The sequence below is a fragment of the Passer domesticus genome, chromosome 2 (genome assembly GCF_036417665.1).
Source record: "Passer domesticus isolate bPasDom1 chromosome 2, bPasDom1.hap1, whole genome shotgun sequence".
Classification (NCBI taxonomy): Eukaryota; Metazoa; Chordata; class Aves; order Passeriformes; family Passeridae; genus Passer; species Passer domesticus.
The window spans coordinates 30,059,935-30,073,665 of record NC_087475.1 but is presented as its reverse complement, the minus strand read 5'-3'; the positions used below and the strand labels follow the sequence as shown (position 1 = coordinate 30,073,665).

Genomic DNA, 13,731 nt, shown 5'->3' with positions numbered 1-13,731 from the left:
ATTACATGGTGCAAGGGCAGAGTGGCTGACAAGTACCATTACCTGGTGCATGTTAGAGTGCTTGTAGATGGCACTACAAGGACAGGGTCAGGACAGTGATAGTGAGGAGGGCCTTGGGCTCCTGCAAAATTACCCAACCCACAGCCATGATCCTCTCCCTTCACAGTGTGCATGGCTTTTAGCTGATGCTACCTGTAATATGAGCCTCCCAAAGGAGGCTGATGAAGGAAAAACAACCAGATAGAAGAATGGCCAAAGAGAAGAAACTGTGGGCAGTTCTCTGTGACAGGATCCTTTGTGCTTTATTTCTGGAAGAGGCTTGATTGACTTGACAGCCAGCCACAGCCACGGCTAATGCTTGAATACAGCCCTCTCTGTTATCTGTGCTTCCAAGGTGTAATCTGACATTCCTGTATGGGGACGTACAGGTGGAGGTGGGATAAACATTCAGAAAATGTGCAACTTTACATCCCTCTTCTACCAATCTTCCTCTATTTCTCTTGAAGGATGAAAAACAAGTAAAAATAAAATAAAGTAAATTATTTTTATCCTAGATGACTACATTTTCTGACATTCCCAAGTCAAGATAAAGTGGCTACCAAAGTATGATTTACTTCCCTCACACAGCCAGGGACCTCAGCCCTGACCTGCAAAAAGACCCTCCACAAAAACAAAAGTGTAATTATACTTCCACGCTACTTCGGTCACAGACTCTTTTGGAGGCTGTCACCTGTGTAGACGTGTGTTTATTTTGACATCATATTTTTGTGATCTTGTCTGCTGTGTAGTTGGAAAAAAGGAAAAAACTTAAAAAAATAGATTTTTCAGTTCAGTTTATTCAACTGCCACAACAAAGTGTCTTGAAAAGCTTATCAAGGCTCTAAGGTTTTCTGTGGATCAATCCTGTGTTGTCAGTAACCTTGCTTCTACACTTTGAGATATGGAATAATGTACATGAATTGTGAACTTAAGGTGTTGTAAACAAGTGATAAACAGTTTAAATGAAGGGAGTAAAGGTGGCACACAGATTCTGCTCTTTTCAAATGCAGAAAATATTGCAGCCCAAGCTAGATGTGACAGTCATTCTCTCTAGGTCACTTGGTAAATCTGCTGCCTAAATATACCTGTACCTAGGTCACTTTTGCTGTGACCCTGCCAAATCTTATTATTTATAAATTTAAATGTTTTAAATGTACAGGTGCATATTGGACTTTGGGTCTCTCTTCTGCAATTAAAGACATAAGTAAAGGTCTTACAAAAGTTCTTCAGAATCTACTACATTTCTATGTATTTTTCATTTTTAGGTCATTGCAAGGTGTAATGAACACGAACTATCTTTAGCAGGTCTGGAACAACAGGGCAGTCTGACATCAGATTGATATCATAGATGATAACAATCTCTCTCCAAATAATGAAACCAACTAATATCACAACAAATTTTAAATTTTACTGCCTTACTTATTTTCTTCAGAAAGCCAACTCTTTCAGGAAAATGTTTTGTGAACTTCTTGTCAATCCTTCTTACAAAAGATTCAATGTAGTTCTTCATTTGAAGTCAGATACCCACCTAATCACAAACTAAAAAATACTGAATAGGTTCACTGGTATGCTGAGCTGGCTTTCTGCCATTTCAATAAAACACCTTTTGTGGAAGAAAATCTCTTCCAATAGGATTTTCATTAAGATCTTCTAGAACTGGAGAACACAGTTCACTCTAAAAACTGAGGTATGATCTGTAAACACTGTCTACTCCAAACAGAGTAGAAGATGTGTGCGTGTTAGGAGCCCATGATGGGTGGGAATTGCTTCCTAAGAAACAGCTGCCAAGCAGATGAGTATACCTTAGCACACAGAACATTTTAAGTGGTGGCTGAATTTAGGGACTTTAATCTGCACACAAACAGCTGAAACACAGGTGATTGGCTGAAAGCCATGTTATTACTCTGCCATACTACAGCTGTTATGGTATGTAAAACAATTTTGGCAGCTCCAAATTGATTCTTAATGTAAAATGTTACCTTACAGGAACTACCAGTAGTGTTGCTCTGTTGACACCATGCTACTTCTTGGCAGTCACTTCAGAGAGATGGAAGAGGGAAGGTAAATTCAGTATGTTTGCTTTATTTTTATTTACTTATTTTTAATCAAAAGGTGCTTAATCCTCCTAGTCAGTGCTGAGGAAAGCTGAAATGGGCATCTGGGAAATTCTGGCGACCTGACATATTTCGTAGACTCACCTCTGAACTGACTATTTACTGAGTTTTTATACTGTCCTCATAGTCATCCTTTGATATACATTCTATGCCTGGCAAATTAATGAGTATTCTAATATTTTATTCCCATCTAATCTCTGCTGCAAGTCTTTCTTTTTAACATGCAAAATGACTAATTTTCAGTGATACCTTAGTATACAAAGATTGTAATGACACATATTTTAACTTATAACTTTATGCTGTAATTTCAAAATCATTGCTTTCCTTGCTATTCTTTCACAGCTCTTGTATTATTTGTACTATTATTGTGAAAGACTGACAATTTTCTGCTGAACATAATTATTAGTTAATGTTCATACAGTATATAAGTGAAAACATTTAGTCCTACAGATTCTGATATAAATAAAGTATTTTCATCACTGCAGTAAGTTTTTAAGTTTTAAAATGGGACTTTTATTACATATGTGTGATTCAATTACAGACTCATTCTGGTAAGAAGGAAGCTGATGATGGCAAAGGGTGAAGAGTTAAAGTAGTCCCAGAAGTCAAAGAAAGAAAATCTCAAACTCTTCAGCTTTGAAGCAAATTGGAAACACAGCACACACTACCTCATAATGCTCAAGAAGATTGGATGCACCTGTGAGTGATACTAGGCAAGATGTGTTTCTCTGTTGACTAATGCTCTGCACCATTCCTATTGAGAACTCTACCTGCAAACCCACACTATTCCCAATTCAACCTTGGATGTTAAACTCATTTGAGAGAGAAGGAGGTTAATTCTATTTTTCATTAGGCACCTGGGCTTTGAAACAGATATGGTTTACATGCTATTTGCATTGATGCTGAAGTTAGGATAAAATATTTAATTTGTGGCTACAATTAAGTTATTTTCAACATATATTTGTTTAGTACAGTGTTATTAATCATGGTAAAAAGCAACAAGGAGAATAGTTCCTCTGGATGACAACCATATTTCTGGCCTTTTTATTTTCTTCCCTCATTTTTCATTTTCCAACTTCTCTACTTTTTTTTTGGGCTTATATGCCTCCCTTTCATTTCTTTGTCATTTCTCAAAAAATGTTCATTTTCTACTACTTCCTAATCACTTACCTAATCATGAAAGCCTTGCTTATATTGTCAGTGTAAGCATAGTAGAGAGGGTTCATTTTGTCTAACTTCAAATATGTTGGTGTAAATAAATTTATAAGAGTAAGATTTCTACTTTTTTCTACTTTTTCTATGATTTTGAAGGCAAATTCCTTTTTTTGAATCAAATATTATTGATGCAATGTTATCTTCCTGGTCTAGACCATTGGAATTTTCTACTCAGAAAATTCCAATTATAATCAATGGATGGAATTGGGAACTTTTAGGAAATTGCAGTTCAGTTGCCTGAACATAGGTGCCTACTGACAGACTGATAGAAATACTGAGACCAGCATCCTTCTGTAGACACAACATAGAGCATGAAAAACTATGCCTAGACATTTGAATTAGCCCAATTCAATTCATCCTATGGTAAAAAATCCAAAATAAGACAGGTACACTGTTCATCAGGTATCCCACACAAATGCCTGTGCATGAATTAATTGCCCAGGATACTTTTAAGGTCCATTGAAACCTAAGTCAGTCAATTCAGAACACTGTGGGGAGCTGGCCAGCTCACCTTCAAGTAGGCATGTACACTTGGACAGCCAAATCACTCCAGAAACTCTCCAGGATGAATTAACTTGCCTGAAGATAACTATAATCTGACTTCAATTTGCTAAATTTAGGCATTTGAAATTGCTCATTTGCAGTACAGAGGACTTGTCCAGCATTACACTTAACTGAATCCCACCCTTGACATTAAGTGATTTCAGCCAGGAGAGATAAATCACACCCTACTCCATCATGAGCAGCAGTGGAGTCATGAGAGGTAAGGATATTCACATCTTTCAGAACAGCTGATTGAGTATTCTCCAGACCAGGAAGATAACATTTCATCAATAACATTTGATTCAACAGAGGAATTTGTCTTCAAAATCATAGAAAGGTCTGGGCTGGAAGGGATCTTAAAGACCATCTAGTTCCAAACCCCCTCCACCAAAAGCAGAGAGGCTGTGCTGTTTCTTTTGAAATGACAACATGTTTGACAGTCGTGTGACCCAGCCAGTGCATCATACACAAGGGCTTCCAAGGTCTAGCTGTGACTGAGCCTTGTCAACAACTAGCACTGTGCTCCCATTTTATGATTGTCTAGGTAAGTCTGAAGAAGGTGTTGAATCAGTGAAATTTAGAGATGGAAAGAAGTTCAAGGAGTTATTATGCTCACCTTAAAGTGGGTGAAGTTTTCCTTGGATGTTCTTAATTTGTGTTTTTCTAGTTTGACTTAAAAACCTCTAAAGGGAGGGATTAATGAAACTTCATAGGCAGCTTTCTCTAGGACTTTGTCCTAGAGAATATATAACAATATATTTAATAACAATAAATAACAAACTTTTTCCTAATATCTAGACTGATTTTTTTTTTAATTAAGACTTTTTTCTCTACTTTTTTCCCACAATAAGGGAGAAAGTATCTTTATAACCATCTTTTATGTGGTAGAGTATGTCTGTCATGTTCTGCCTCAGTCTCTTTTCTTTTTCTAGACTAAATTAATTCTCTCAACCTTTTCTCACAGGTCATGTCTTCTAAACCTTATCTCATTTTTCATGCTTTCCTCTGGATTTCTCCCATTTATCTTTCTTAAAGTGTGATGTTCAAAAGCAGACATAGAACTCCATCCTCACCAGGGTAGGCTGGACAGAATTGTGTTCTGTAGTTTATGTGTGACAACCCTGCTAATCCCCCACAAAATAAAAATATGAGGGGGTAAGAAAATTGTGCTATCAATTTACATTTATTTTTCAACTCACTATGACCCCCACATTTCTGTCCTACTTCTGCATGGGCAGTCATTCCTCCATTTATGAGTGTACAGAAAGTTTTAGATTAAAAAGAAAAAAGTGCTTCCAAATCTCCAGACTTCAACTGATTTCAGAAATGAGTGGGCAAACATTCCCACAGGGCTCAAAATTTGCAAGTTTTCATTTAGAAAAAAAGTTTATCACTTTTCATTAAGAAGAAGAAGGGACCAAAGATCAAAAGACAAATTCCACTTACTATAACCTATTTTTTTCGTCATGTAAAATTTTTCAGCATGCTAAGTTACTTTTGGACTTATAATTAGTTCTAGAAAGAAAAGGTGGGACAGAATGGATCATTTGACCAACTTAGGGACAAGTTTAAAGAATTGCTATGGAACATCCATTGAGAGATAAAAATGGTGTCTTCCACTTCTTCATCCTGTTTCTCATTTTTTTGGATATGGATCAAAATAGCACCATGCTATTCCAGAGCTCATCTGGACAGGCAACTGGAGGATAAGCATAATATTATTATTGTCATTGCTGATAATAGGGGCAATGAGCATAATATAAAGTAGGAAAAAAGAACAACAATAGGAGGTAGTAAAGGGAAAGACAATATTCTAGACCATCCACTTTCATTAAAGAAAATCACTGAGGTCTGAATATGGAGTGAAATTTCCAGACGTGCCCTTATTTTTCAGAATTCAGCATGTTTAACTATTAAATAACCCTCTTAATGTTCATTAAATATGATGAGAGCACTAAAGTCAATGACATTTTTTCAATTCACTTGAGGAGAGATAAGATTTTACTTCCTGATCCACAGCCTTGAGGCAGCACAAAGTTTATTTCAATTACAGGAACTTTACTAGAATTATAATGGTCACTGCCTTTCTGTTATGCTGACAGTTTCCTAAACTCTGTGAAACCCTCTCTCTTCCCGTTCTTTCTCTCTCGATCTTCTACCTCTCAGCATCCTTCCTCCTTCCAACAGTCATCTTCTCAGAATGAAAAGAAAAGGTCAGATAGCTTTTGAAAACAAAAGAATAACCAGGGAAAGGAAAGGGGGTTGGAGAGGGGGTGGGGAGCTGAGGTCATTATTTTCCTGCATTAACACCACACCCTTAATGTGCAGCATGTAGTCAATAAGTGGATGTTTGGGCTTTGATTCTGAAGCCTCTATCCTCTGAGATATCTAGATCAACTTAACAAAAGATTCCTTTGAAACAGCAGAATTCTTCTGTCCTAGGATGAAGGAATGAAAAGTCAGGCAGGGACTTCTTAGAAGGAGTAATTTTGTACTGACATTTAAAAATTATATTGTGACTCATTTTTCCAATAGTTGAATACTACAAATTTCTCTCATGTTGTGGATTTAGCTTTCTTATTTTAAATGCAGAGGACAGAGCTGAAGTACAGGAGCAAGGACCTTTCCAGGCTTGACTGGTGCAGAATTGGGAAGAGCAGTGGGAAGCACAACACAGATCAGTTATCTCTGAGTTACTCCTCTGTGTTTTTAACCAGAAGGACCAGTCTCATGCCAGTGCTCTAAAGCTACTTCCACTGCCAGAATTAGCAGGTAGGCTGCCTCCTCTCCTGAATAGTCTGCAACACTAGCAGCTATTAAAAGAAATATGGAAATTAGCAGTTAAAGTCAATGAAGTTGATAGCTCCTACTTACCAAGTTGGTGCCTCAGTGATCAGCTCTAACGAGGAAAAGCTGTAGTCAACTCCTTATCAACAGCTTCAGACTTGGCAGAGCTGGATTTTGAAGTGAAACCAAAAATCATGAGAAAAGTGACACATAGTTTAGTGTGACTTTACTTGTACTTTAACCTGAATAGGGCTGAAAATAAGTTGATGATTCAGTCATATTGTGGTCCTCTTACTTCTTTCCTAAAGATGCTTTTTCAGTATAGAACACTGACAGGCTAGAGCCTAATACCAAGCTGCATTTAAAAATTGTTTCCTTGTATGTGTGTTTGTGCATGAGGGTTCACATGAATTTATTGTCATTCCATCATTCACAGTGACAGGCATTGTAACTTGCTGTCATGCCATGGCACCTTACAATGATGTGAACTTTAATTTTTTATTAAGATAGTAAGTTACAGTCAGTTAAAGATAAATGCCTTAGTTTAGTCAGAAATGAAATAAAAGCTGGCATGTCTGCAGTACTAACAGTTTAGCAGGGCTGGTAACATCCTTTTGGGGTAATTCTCCAGTGTCACTGATACAGTTTCACTGGTGCTCTTGCCCTCCTGTTACTTTATCTAAAGCTAAGTGTTATTAAGGATATTAAGAATGAAGAAAAATAAATGTCCATTATAAAGCAGGAATTCAACCCAGATTAATGAAGATGTTTCAAATTTAGATATCTAGGTCTGCTCTAGTCATATGCATCTGTCTTTTGTAATGTCTTTCTGAATAACTATTGAAGAATAATGCATTACAATTACAAAGATGCATAATAATTTTAGTGTAGAATGAATTGAGTGCATTACACACTGGAAATGCTTTTTTTCTCTGTTCAGTATAAAAGGGAACGAACCTATGTTGAACCATTTCATGCTTAAATGTCTATGTTTTGGAAAGCTGAGTAGATGAGTGCATTTTCACGTGTCTTAATAGAAGAATGCTCATTTTTTCACAATTTTTTTTTCACTATGCATCGAGCTCTTGGATTCATAGTCCTTTATATTTAAATGTTACTAAGCAGATGATCTAGGATAGAAAACAGGTCCTTAGACCCAGACACACTCTATAGAAAAATGATTTTGTACACAAGAAATCTATTCACTCAATTTTTATTTAATCCCAAATTATTTTTTTCCTTGGTTTCTCTAAATCCATTGTTCTTTACATTAGAAATACATTAGAAATAGGGTATGTAGCTATTTCTTCACAAATGGTCTTCATAAAAAATTCTAAAAAACCCAGGTTTCTAACTGAAATGCAAACTCAGCATTATTTAGGACAACAGCACCAGCAGTAAATGCAAGCATGTGAACCAGGGGAAGGAAAAAAAAAAGAAAAAAGCAAACCAACTGAAAAACCAACTCCCTTTGCTATAAATCAACCTCAGATTCAATATGAATCATCAAATTTAATATTGCCATGATCAGTATTCATTGAAAATAAATGATGCCAAATATGCTTTAAGAAAAAAGAAATCTGTTTAAATGGTATTAATGGTAAGGCATACTACAGCAAGGTGAACAACACTGATAATATTAAATTAACCCAAGAGGCTCCCTAATCAGGATCCCTATGCAGAAATCTGCTTGCCAACTGTCGTTCTTTTTCCCATTGGTTTAGTTAAGGGTTGAAGTTCTTCTTGAAGTTTCTTTTTTAATCATTAGATCCCGACCTTACAGTTTTCTCTGACTACTTTCCTTCAGGCTGTCTTTGCTCCTGTCAATTTAGGATTTCCAGGGAATTATTCTTCTTTGAAATGCATATTCCAGGCTTGAAATACTGGCATATGTACACTGTAGAGTAATTGTGGAGGCCAAATGTTTAATTACACATGACAGCTGGAGCTGTAGGAGTCCGAGGCATGCTTGAAAACAACTTATGCCCTATGCAGTCTTAACGAAAAGGAACAAAATAATATATATTTAGGTTTTGTGCCACATGGTAGCCGCTGTTCTCTCTCTTTTCACAACTGAGGGTGGTTTGCAAGAAGTTCAGCTGCTTTCACTTCTGTGTACCGTCTCTCTGAATATATACTTTTTTTTTCTCCTTCATACAGTCTAGGCACAAACTTTTAGACCATGCGATTCTACAAGAAATGTTTGGAATTTTTCTTTCATTTTTTTCCTGGGTGACAGGAAAAAGCTTTTTAGGAGGTTTTCTAATACAGTGTTGACACAATTTAACAAAACCACATTTGTAGAAATGCCAGAATTGATTATAATTTTAATTATAGAAAATATAAGCAGCATTTGTATTTTACCCTTAATACATGTGATTTACTGTGAAATTAAGCAATAGAAATTACCTGATTTCTAAGTCTTCAGAAAATATTTATTTCAACCAGCATAAATATTTTCCACATTTGTAGACAGATAGATTTAAATACACATGAAAGAACTCATTTAATTTTGCTGTCAGAAATGTTCTATTAATAGGGAAACAGAACCTAAAAGATATTTCCTATTATCAATATATCTGTTCTCAATGTTCAACTCTTCATTTGACATAAATTGATCTAGTTCTAGTGAAACAATGCCTGTGTTGGTTTAAGGCAGTTTGGGGTTCTGACTTAATATTTGACACATTTTTTTCTATATATACACACATTTAAAATTATTATTACATTGAATTATTATTGTACTTACTGTGCAGAAGTGACTAAAATTTGATTTTGAAATTTGGCAAATAAGATTTTCTTTGCACATTGTGTGACATGAGCACATCTTCATTAAATTATAACATATTATGAAAGGGATATCCTTTCTTTTTATTTTCTTACTCTATCCTCCTTTATAGAAGACTGAGGTAAGATTTAATTTAGTGGTAGTCGTGTTACTGTTTGATGGCAAAATAGCATGTTAATTTCCATGGTGAGAAAAATGTGTCACCAGTGCCCAGTTGAAAAAGATAGATAATTGCAAAGAGGAGTTAATTAATATCTACACACTTAGATGTATAAACAAGCAAACAAAGAACATTACTATATTTTCCCAATGTCTTTTAAGTAAGAAGAGTAATGAGATTGAATTGAGAAATTAACTTTAAAGGAATATGGTTTGGTGGTGTTTGGAATGATCTACTCTCTATGGTAGGTTAAGAATGAACAATGTTGTAACCAAGGAAGTTAAAATGAAACTCCCATCAGCAAACAATTGAGCACTTGACTTCATTGCCATGAAGCAGCAAGGTAACCAAACCCCTCTTAAAAATGTGAAGCAGAATTTTGGTTTTAAAGTACTTTGTATTTCTTGAACAAAGAAGGCTTTCTCTAAGATGAGCCTGCTTGCTTAAAATGTGAACCATTAAGCATCACATAATTTTTGTTTTGTTTTGGTTTTTTAAATTATTTGTTTGTCCTCTGCAGTCCTGGTGCCCTTATTGTGAGAATTTGAAGCAAAGAAATTTTGTCAAATTTGTGATAAAATTATTTCAGGTTTTCACAGTCTTTGAGTATGTCTATGTTTAGAAAATGAGATGGGAGATTTGACTCTGAAATTCCCAACTTGATAAGGAGAAAATTAGAAATACAGCCAACAAACAGTGTCACACACTACCTGAAAGCTCCAAAATGAAATATATAAAAATCGGACTGTAAAGCCTAAAAGTCAGCTGTGGGAGGGAAGAGACTGGGAAGGATACCATGATAAGCCAGAAAAATAATACTCTAAAAATGGCTGCTCACAAGCCTCTGCAAATGCAGCCACAAAGACATCCATCAGTCACTAATTTACATTTAGCAGGCAAAGCCATGGTCAGGCTCACCGTACCTGCAGAACAGGAGACCTGCGCAGGTGAATACACACTCTTGCTTACACTTGTAAACACTACAGCTTGTATGGTTTCCAAAATTGTTCAGTGAGCTGAGGTGCATCAAAGGACACCAAAGTACACCTCAGAACATAACTGTGATGACTGATCTCTTAATGCTCTATATAAGAAGCACTGAAGATGAGTCATCTTCTTTCTTGCCCTTTCTGCACCATTTCTCTAAGTAAACCCTCCACTACTTATGTTTCAGAAACACCCATTTTATTGAGACTGCCCTTGTCCTGCTTGCTGCAGTGTGACTATTTTATTTTACTTACGTAAGAGGCTGATTTACTTGTTGGAGCTGTGTCTCATATAGCTGAAAGATTTCAATCAAGATCAAACAACAGTTTTTGGCATTTTCAGTCTGACATATTAATACAGTCAGCTCACATAATACAGAATGTTTGGTGTCAAACCGGAGTCTTTTCTCTCTTCAGGAAACTTGAAGCTAATTAGTTACAATAAAAAGTAATAGTTTCTAGCTAGCTCTTTGTGCTCTTTCAAGTTTTCATTTAATAAAAAAAATAACATGAAGACAAAAGGTTTTTCTTAAAAAAAGAAAACAATATCCAAGGCTGAAAACAGGGGAGATGGGAAATACTACTTTCAAAGTTTGATAGAGGGAAAAATGCTTATATTGTTGGTGTTGAAGGGGAAGGGAAGATGGTGCATGTGATTGATGAACACATTTATATCAGTTGGACTGATTTTCAATAGATATTTTATTTCACTGCAGTCTTCTAGACTTCATGAATAATACTTACTCCTTTGTAATACTCTTTTTCCACTTTTGTTGATAATTTGAATTTTATTTTAAGTTTCCTATTTTAAGAATCAAGAGGCACTTACAGATGTAAACAAAGCTCCTTGGGAAATACATGACAATGTAAAGACACTGAAATGTTTTACTTCTAATAGGTAACATTATCTGGAGCTGGGGAGCGAGCAGCTCTAGACTGGCTTTTAATTCAAACCAGGCATAAGAGCACATGTGTTGACCTATGGGCTTTGCCAAAACCAAATAAGAACAGAGGAAGTGATGACTAGAAAGTGAGCTCAAACACCTGTACAGGTCACTGTTGGTCCATCATGCTTAACTAATTTTCCCCTGCCCTCTGACCTAGTTTTCCACAGTGCCATTGAGATTTATATCTTTCATCCTGAAAACCCTACAGCTGCCTGCAATTAATGAAACAAGCCTTAACTTTCTTATCTGATAAACTGGAGGAACAATTGTTTTATTATTGTATTGACAAATTATCCTATTAACGAGTGGCTACTGTGAAAATCAATTAAAATCTCAGCTGAAATACTTGAATATCACTGGAGAAGATACAAGGGGGAATTAACTACTGAGTCCATTAACTGTTGTACAATACAGTTCATAAATTAGGTGTGACCAGCACAAAATCTGTGATTTGTTTGATAATTAGAACACAAAATTATTGGATGAAATATAGTGTGGCATGATATGGATTTAATTTTTTTATTTTATAGAGGCTATGCCTATGTGAGTTACTTGTAATGTGTTTGAGATAAATTTCACTAGTTTCTCCTTCTTTCGCTTTCTTGCAGATATTTTCATGCATTTTGGATGGAAACGACAGCCTCTCATCCTTCAGACTCTGTGAAAAAGCAGGAGTGGTATTTTGTATAGCTGGGATGGTCTGCCTGAGTGTATACTAAACTGGGATCAGCTTGTTACAGACTTCCTGCACGAACTGGGCTTAAACAAGCCTGCCTTTTTCAGAGATGTGAATTTCATTTTAAAAGGGGAGCTGGGAGATCAGATCAATTTCTGAAATAAGGTCGTGTGACCATGTGTTGCTTGTCTTAAAGGGTAAAAAGTCTGACCCGCAGGCTTGTTTGATTATTAACAAGAGAGCTTGTCATTGTATTAGAGTTAAGATATTTTGCAGAGAGTAACACAAGCTTCTTTTGATGCAAGCAGGGACTTACTGTTATACCCAGGGAAAAAAGATCCAACATTTTTTATTATAAGTAGAAGTAATACCTTTTTGAAGCTCTCTCAGTTGATAATCACTTGTACAATGTCTTGGGATTTAGTTCTGCCCTCTTGGCACCCCTCTGAAAGTATAGTTTAAGAAAAAGTAAGTAAAATTTTATGTACTGTATAAAGTATACATTATACTTCAAATAATCTTAAACTACACCTTAAACTGTGCTTTGGGGAAACATAATCAGAAAAGGCAGCACCAGAGAATGAGAGACTTCTAAGGTAAATCTGTACTTTTTTCAAGCATATTGTACCTAATGGAGTTAAATACTTCTAAAATCTTTAAGTGAAATCTTTGGAAAGAAAGGTTTTACTTTGTCACTGATCTACTGCACTTGAAGATAGTGCAGGAAGGCATATATTTGGGTTATTTGGGGGAAGGAGAGAATGGGAGAAAGGTAAGAAAATCTCCTCAGGCAAATTTGGATAGCTGAGTTGTTTTTAAAGCTTGTCTCCCTTGGAGGATAGCGCGGGTGGCAGAAGCTGGGATTTGCTACTCTATATGGAGTGAAAGAGAGAGTTAGATACACACATATATATATTTATATGCGTGTATACAAATACACACACATGTACACACATTTCTTCTATACATATAAATACACATGCAATGGTCTAAAGAAACATACTGAATAAATTTTTCCCTGTTCTCCTATCTCAATTAAACAACAAAGACTGTTTCCTTACAAAAAAAGGAACAAAGCAGTCCTGGCACTGGAATATCAGAAAATGAAAATGTTGAGAGACTGAAAACAGAAAGAGGAAATTAGAGCTATCGTGCACCAGTGAATCATTATAAGTCTCTCAGCTGCTCTTTGGCAATGGTTGCTGCAGGGAACTCTGCATGAACATGTCTCGTTCACCACCAACAGCTTATGGGGGCTAACACTACAAAGAAAACAAGGGAGATGGGTGGGTGGAAAAATCTGCTTACTGACAATGCTCACCGTATGAATGACAAACTTCCACCTAGAAGTGACAGCAGTCCACAATGTCACAGGGCCATGGAGTATGGGTAGTTGCAAACTATTTTATACTCAGATGTCTGCTATTCACAATATATTGTACTGTAAAATATTTTAGACCTTTTATGTACTATAGA

General features: G+C 36.0%; 2 long non-coding RNA genes across 2 annotated transcripts in view; one reads left to right on the top strand and one right to left on the bottom strand.

The window, feature by feature from the left end:
- The window catches only part of LOC135293614 (uncharacterized), a 16,243-nt gene extending 9,413 nt beyond the window's left edge, over positions 1-6,830 (bottom strand). The window contains exon 1 of the long non-coding RNA XR_010355734.1: positions 6,786-6,830. This is a non-coding gene — a long non-coding RNA (uncharacterized LOC135293614). The remainder of the gene's footprint in view (positions 1-6,785) is intronic.
- Positions 1,984-13,731, top strand: LOC135293616 (uncharacterized). Its single transcript, XR_010355735.1, has 3 exons — positions 1,984-2,100; positions 2,695-2,852; positions 12,188-13,731. It is a non-coding gene; the product is annotated as an uncharacterized LOC135293616 (long non-coding RNA).